The following is an 8,503-nucleotide window of genomic DNA, read 5'->3' as shown; positions in this document are numbered from 1 at the left end:
CATTCTTCCAAAACTTTGCCATTCATACCAAACAACATTCATTCCTCAACTTTGCATCATTACTCCAAAACAACAAGCATCATAACTCTAAGCTTCACTATCACTTCTAAGGGTGAAAACAAAACAAAGGCTATTAGGCTTGTAATGTGCTCATAAGAAATGAAGGTTCAAGGCTCAAATGGCTAGCAAAGGGGCAAATGCAAACAAAAATATATGAGAAAAATAAGAAAATAGAGTCCTGAACTAAAAAGAAAAATAGTCACCGAAAGAAATGCCTCTATCGTCCCCTAAAGTAGTTCGGTTGCGGTCTCGGGAAGGAAATGGTCAAACTCGGGAGACAAGAAAGTCAATGCTAAGGATCCATGCCACTCAATATATGAAAATGTGTTTGGGCTTATTTTTGAGCATGAACCTCACAAGGGAGCAAATACCATTCTCTCCGGCTTCACATCACTACAGAAATCGACACCATCTTACCACAAGCCAAGAGTTCATGACGCATGCTACCCATAGTTCAACCAACTTTCTTGACACCAAATCCTAGACTCGACCCAAGACATTAAGAACCGTGTAAAAATCTACCAATTAGGAATAAAAGCATTCTAATCTACAAGTTCCAATTTTATATGCCCCAATAAAGAATATTGCCTAAGAAAACCTAGAAAAACTTGCCTTGACAAAAAGGAAATCAAAACAAAAGAAAAAGGAAGAAAATAAGAAAACACACCAAAAAGGGAAACAAAGAGAAACAAACAAAACAAACAAAAAGAAAAGAAACTAAAATCAAACTAAATCAATCTAAAAACAAGGAAACAAGCACATAATGGTATGATTCATAGCAATGAGCATCAACAAGTAGCCAACCACACAACAAAACTCCCCCTAAGCTAGAATTAGGCCATGTCCTCACGACCTAAAACCAAGCAAGGAGGGGCACAACTACCCATCCAACCAAATGCCCCAACATTATATATGCCCGTCCCCCAAAGTATGCAATAGAGTTAGAGGGATGTTACCGGAATTGTCGTGGGAGTATGTACCGCAAAGAGCCATTAAAACCCGAACAAACTCACCAGAATAAAGACGGGTAAGGCAAAAGGTGGAAAGTGTGAACCCACCGCGATGAAACATACCAAAACAATGCTCAAAAGCAAGCAAGAAAAAAAATGTTAGTAGACAAGGGCCAAATGGCCAAAACACACCAAAAGTACCATCATAGACTCATCATTATCATATGTACAGCTACACGAAGTGGCAAGAAGACCAACAACATCAACAAGCATCAAAAGATCCCTAAGCAAACCCCCACCCCGCATTTCTCCCCCAAGCTAATCGCAAGCATACCATCACATCAATGTTAGGTTATGATACATATGACAATTCATAAATCATGCGGAAAAACCATTTTGCCAGGAATACATATTATTTACACATAATCATATAGCATAGTTTAGATGCATACTCTTTGTTGCGTGCCTTCCCTAGCTGCGCCCGAACCGAACAAGAACAAGTCTTTAGGACTCCAAGTGTCGTCCCTCCGTAGATAGTCCACAGCACGTCCGGATCCGCCTTAAGATTGACCAACTAGAATCGCCCTTAAGGTACTAAAGATTTTCGGCACTCTTAGGTAAGAAATGTGTCTGAATTTTTCTCTCAAAAACTCACTTTGAATACTTGAATAATCTCTGAAAATATGTGACCCTAGGCACTTATTTATAGAGTTATGGAAAGGGTTTTGGAATCCTATTAGGATACTAATTTATTTAATTATAACCCTACTAGGACTCTAATTAAATAATCATTATCTAATAGTTTTAGGATTTAATCACACTTCGAATTCTGATTGCTTCAGGATTCCCGCACATGCAATGCACGAGCACCGTACACCCGCGCAAGCCTTGCGGCCCACGCTAGGCGCACAGCGCTCGGTCCGTTGCTGCGCTCCGCGCGCGCGCGCCCAAGGCCTTAGTTGGGCCTGGCCTTGCGCTGGGCCTGGTCGAGGCTTGGCGTGCGCTGGTGTGCGTTGGCTCGCTGGGCGACGGCCTGGCTTCGTGCTGGGCCTTCGTCTAGCGGGCCTCGTCCGATGCTAATTCGTACGATACGCTTCCGATTAAATTCCCGATTCCGGAATTCATTTCCGATACGAACAATATTTAATATTTCCGATTCCGGAATAAATTTCCGTTTCGAACAAATATTTAATATTTCCATTTCCGGAATTATTTTCCGATTCCGATAATATTTCCGATTCTGACAATATTTCCGTTTCCGGCAATATTTCCGATTCTGGCAATATTTCCATTTCCGATAATATTTTCCGATACATACCATGTTTCTGTTTCCAGCAACATCTACGACTTGGATAATATTTATATTTCCGATACGATCCATATTTCCGTTTCCGGCAATATCATCGTTTCCAGAGTATTCATTTCTTGCCTGTGACGATCTCAGCTCCCACTGAAACCAAGATCCGTCGATTCCGAATATCCATAGATGGAGTATCTAATGCCATTAAATACTTGATCCGTTTACGTACTATTTGTGTGACCCTACGGGTTCAGTCAAGAGTAAGCTGTGGATTATTAACTTGTTAATTAATACTGAACCGCATTTATTAGACTTAACATAGAATGCATACTTGGACCAAGGGCATTATTTCCTTCAGTCTCCCACTTGTCCTTAGGGACAAGTGTGCATTTCCTAATTCCTTTGTCGCTCGATGCTTGCTCTTGAACATAAGGTAAGAGTTGTCATCCTTATTATGTCCAGAGGTGTTTCTCGGTTTCAGAGTTCAACTTATCAAATAAACAGATAATCATAGCCTATGATTCATCCGAGCACGGCCATGCATTTCACAGTTTTTAGCTCTCCGAGTGGCCTTGTACAACTTTTAAGCATCTCATCCGGATTTATGGGAGGACAATCCCAATCTTGCGATCTTGAGATTAGACTTCGTTTGATAGGTGATTACCTGAGCGTTGCCTTTATAGCCTCCTTTTACGGTGCGACGGTTGGTCAACGTCAAAGCAACCAGTTCTCAAACAAGTATTCTCAAATCACTCAGGTATTGAGGATTTAGTGTCTAATAATTTTAATGAAATTTACTTATGATAGATTTTCATCTCTTACAGTAAAGTTTCATAGGTCTTGTCCGATACTAGTCTTCCCAAAGTAAGTATCTATGCAAATGATTATGACATTGCCATGTCCACATAGTTCAAGAAACAGAACTACTAGTCATCTTGCATTCTAATCGTCTAACGTTTTCTATGCGTCCAATTTTATAGAAAACTCCGACTAGGGACCATTTTCAACCTTTGACATTCAAGTTCACTTGATAGACATTTCTTAGTCACAGGACTGGTCCTGACAGTCTATCTTGAATATATTGTCAAATTGAAGGGACTCATCATTTAATAAACCACAAATTAAATGGAAAAATGAATTCTTTTCATTTATTGTGAATGATTAACCAATAATGTTTTACAAAGATTTAAACTCTAAAACTTTAAAACATTAAACAGAGACATCAAAGCCATTCTCCAATATGCTTGATTCCCATAGCTGCAGTGTGCGAGTTGTGCTTCGCTTGCGGCAGAGGTTTAGTCAATGGATCTGATATGTTGTCATCAGTTCAAATTTTGCTTATCTCGACTTCTTTTCTTTCAACGAACTCTCGTAGAAGGTGAAATCTACGAAGTACATGCTTGACTCTCTGGTGGTGTCTAGGCTCCTTTTCCTGTGCAATAGCTCCGTTATTGTCACAATACAGGGCTATTGGTCCTTTAATGGAGGGGACTACACCAAGTTCACCTATGAACTTCCTTAGCCATATAGCTTCCTTTGCTGCTTCATGTGCAGCAATGTACTCCGCTTCAGTTGTAGAATCCGCAATGGTGCTTTGCTTAGCACTTTTCCAGCTTACTGCTCCTCCGTTGAGGCAGAAGACAAACCCAGACTGTGATCTGAAATCATCTTTGTCGGTTTGGAAACTTGCGTCCGTATAGCCTTTAACAATTAATTCATCATCTCCACCATAGACCAGGAAGTCATCTTTGTGCCTTTTCAGGTACTTCAGAATATTCTTGGCAGCAGTCCAATGCGCCTCTCCTGGGTCTGACTGGTATCTGCTCGTAGCACTGAGTGCGTACGCAACATCCGGGCGTGTACATATCATAGCATACATTATTGAACCAATCAATGATGCATATGGAATCCCATTCATTCGTCTACGCTCATCAAGTGTTTTTGGGCACTGAGTCTTGCTTAGAGTCATTCCATGAGACATTGGTAGGTAGCCTCGCTTGGAGTCCGCCATCTTGAACCTATCAAGCACCTTACTGATATAAGTGCTTTGACTAAGTCCAATCATCCTTTTAGATCTATCTCTGTAAATCTTGATGCCCAATATGTACTGTGCTTCTCCTAGATCTTTCATCGAAAAACATTTCCCAAGCCAAATCTTGACAGAGTTCAACATAGGAATGTCATTTCCGATAAGTAATATGTCGTCGACATATAATACTAGGAAAGCAATTTTGCTCCCACTGACCTTCTTGTATACACAAGATTCGTCTGCGTTCTTGATGAAACCAAAGTCACTGACTGCTTCATCAAAACGTATATTCCAGCTCCTGGATGCCTGCTTCAATCCGTAGATTGACTTCTTTAGCTTGCATACCTTTTTTAGCATTCTTTGGATCCTCAAAACCTTCAGGCTGTGTCATAAACACAGTTTCTGTTAAAACGCCGTTTAAGAAAGCAGTTTTGACATCTATCTGCCATATTTCGTAATCGTAATATGCAGCGATTGCTAACATTATCCGAATAGATTTTAGCATTGCAACGGGTGAAAAGGTTTCATCGTAATCCACACCGTGGACTTGCCTGTAACCTTTTGCAACCAATCTAGCTTTGAAAACTTCAAGTTTCCCATCCTTGTCCTTTTTCAGTTTGAAAACCCATTTGCTTCCAATGGCTTGGTAGCCATCTGGCAAATCGACCAAATCCCATACTTGGTTTTCAGACATGGAGTCTAATTCAGATTGCATGGCTTCTTGCCATTGCTTGGAGCTAGGGCTCGTCATAGTTTGTTTGTAAGTCGCAGGTTCATCACTTTCAAGTAATAGAACGTCATAGCTCTCGTTCGTCAAAATACCTAAGTACCTTTCCGGTTGAGATCTATATCTTTGCGATCTACGCGGGGCAAGATTTCTAGTTTGACCATGATTCTCACCAGATTCTTCTAAAGATCTCTGAGTTTCATCCTGAATGTCATCTTGAGCATTCTCTAGAGTTTGTTGTTCGACTCGAATTTCTTCGAGGTCTACTTTTCTCCCACTTGTCATTTTGGAAATGTGATCTTTCTCCAAAAAGACACCATCTCGAGCAACAAACACCTTGTTCTCAGATGTATTGTAGAAGTAATACCCCTTTGTTTCCTTTGGATAGCCCACAAGGATACATTTGTCAGATTTTGGATGAAGTTTGTCTGAAATTAATCGTTTGACGTATACTTCACATCCCCAAATCTTAAGAAAAGACACATTTGGAGGCTTTCCAAACCATAATTCGTATGGAGTCTTTTCGACAGCTTTAGACGGAGCTCTATTTATAGTGAGTGCAGCTGTATTTAGTGCATGTCCCCAAAATTCTAATGGAAGTTCGGCCTGACCCATCATTGACCTGACCATGTCTAGCAAGGTTCTGTTCCTCCGTTCCGACACACCGTTCCATTGTGGTGTTCCAGGAGGAGTCAATTCTGATAGAATTCCACATTCTTTCAGATGGTCATCAAATTCATAGCTCGGATATTCACCGCCTCTATCAGACCGCAGTGCCTTAATCTTCTTGCCTAATTGATTCTCTATTTCACTCTGAAATTCCTTGAATTTGTCAAAGGATTCAGACTTATGCTTCATTAGGTAGACATAACCATACCTACTGAAGTCATCAGTGAAAGTGATAAAGTAGCTGAAACCACCTCTAGCATTTGTACTCATTGGTCCACATACATCTGTATGGATTAAACCCAATAGTTCATTTGCTCTTTCTCCGACTTTTAGAGAAAGGTTGCTTTGTCATTTTGCCAAGTAAACATGATTGGCATTTACCATAATCCTCTAAGTCAAATGGTTCTAGAATTCCTTCCTTTTGAAGTCTTTCTAAGCGTTTCAAGTTTATATGGCCTAATCGACAATGCCACAGATAGGTGAGATCTGAATCATCCTTTTTGGCCTTTTTGGTATTTATGTTATATACTTGTTTGTCGTGATCTAATAAATAAAGTCCATTGACTAATCTAGCAGATCCATAAAACATCTCTTTAAAATAAAACGAACAACTATTGTCTTTTATTAAAAAGGAAAATCCCTTAGCATCTAAGCAAGAAACTGAAATGATGTTTTTAGTAAGACTTGGAACATGGAAACATTCTTCCAGTTCCAAAACTAGCCCGGAGGGCAACGACAAATAGTAAGTTCCTACAGCTAATGCAGCAATCCGTGCTCCATTTCCCACTCGTAGGTCGACTTCACCCTTGCTTAACTTTCTACTTCTTCTTAGTCCCTGTGGATTGGAACATAAGTGTGAGCCACAACCTGTATCTAATACCCAAGAAGTTGAATTAGCAAGTATACAGTCTATAACGAAAATACCTGAAGATGGAACGACTGTTCCGTTCTTCTGATCTTCCTTTAGCTTTGGACATTCTATTTTGTAATGGCCTATTCCATCACAATAAAGACAGCTTGATGTGGACTTGTCCTGCTTTGATTTAGCATTGCCCTTGGACTTTCCACCTTTCTTGAACGGTCTCCTTCTAGCCTTGAGTAAATCTTTGGCTTCACAGTTCAGTATTATTTCAGCCTTTCTAACAAGGTGAACAAATTCTGCAACTGTTTCTTCTCTTGGTTCACTTAGGTGTAGTTGCTTGAAGCGACCAAACCCACTGTGGAGTGAATTGAGCAAGATAGAGACTGCCATCCTTTCGCTTATTGGTGTTCCTAGTAGACTTAGGCGATCAAAGTATGAACGCATAAGATCCACATGGAACCTCAGTGGGACGCCTACCCTCTGTTTAGTGCGAAGGAGCTGAACATGTGTTTCTTGGACCTCCATCCTATAACACCTGTTGGGAGAACTAACCTTTAGACCAGACATTGATTCAATCAACTCATGGACGTTCAGGTCCCTGTCCTCCGTGCTTCCACGACAGATATCCCTCAGATTCTTGATGAGCGTAAAAGGTTCATAGGCTACAAACCTTCTAGCCCAATCATCAGGGATATTGTTCAGCATGAGACTCATAACCTTTTTGAGATCCGCATCCCAGGCGTAAAATCTCTCAGGGGTCATATCTCTGGCATAGTAGCTTGGCATGGGATGTGACAGTACATACTCAAGTCCATTGAGTTTGACTATTTCAACTAGCTTAGCTTCCCATTCAAGAAAATTTGCCAGGTTCAGCTTGACCATAAGCTCAGAACCTATGATGATGTTTTGATTGTTGTTTGCCATATTTAAAACTACAATTGAAAAGAATAAACAAATAAATAACCATTCACAGTTTCTCTTAATAAACTTAAATTCTAGCATACATGCATAATTCAATGTTTATTAAGCATTTTATTCAAGTTATGTGTTCCGGCAGGTGTGAATAAGATGATTCCAAGATCCTAAAATCATTGAAGAACTAAGCACAGTTTGTCGACTTAATCCTAAAACATCTTAGGTAAGCAAAAACCTTTTGCTAATAGTCTAGAAACTATTCTTGGTTGATAGGTACGTCTAAGAACTTATTAGGTAAACCTATCGATTTTGCCACGACATAAAAGGACTCCTTACTTATATCGTTGAGTTTCACCAAAACTAACATGTACTCACAATTATTTGTGTACCTTGCCCCTTTAGGACCAATAAGTAACACCTCGCTGAGCGAAAACTATTACTAGATTGATGTAAAGGATATCCAAGCAAGTGTATATTTTGGCATGGCACCTTATAACTCAATTTTTTTAAGTTTGGAACTTAAGGATCTTACTATGTTGGTTAGATTTTAAGTGAACTAAAATCCTTAATCATGCAACATAATCAAGCCACAATCTTATGCATAATTAAGACACATTTAAAGCAATAAATAACTTAAAGCATGCACAAGATAAATGTGATCTAGTATGGCCCGACTTCATCTTGAAGCTTTGACTTCAAAGTCCGTCTTGAAAATCTCCGTGGGAGGCACCATTTTCTTCAAATAGGATAAGCTATAACTAATTACAACTATTTGATGGTACGCAGACCATATTTGAATTGAAAAACAGCTTTGGTACTTTAGACCAATTACATTCAAATTAATGGTACGCAGACCATATTTTCTATCCTATTTGGGCCAAACTAGTCACTTATAACCTGCAAAACAGTACATATACAATATAACCATTCACCCATTCATTATCATGAATGGCCCACATAGCTGGTTAGTAAAACACATTATGCATCACGT

Source organism: Spinacia oleracea, chromosome 3 (genome assembly GCF_020520425.1).
Source record: "Spinacia oleracea cultivar Varoflay chromosome 3, BTI_SOV_V1, whole genome shotgun sequence".
Classification (NCBI taxonomy): Eukaryota; Viridiplantae; Streptophyta; class Magnoliopsida; order Caryophyllales; family Amaranthaceae; genus Spinacia; species Spinacia oleracea.
The sequence above is the reverse complement of the archived record's forward strand: the minus strand, read 5'-3'. Positions refer to the sequence as shown.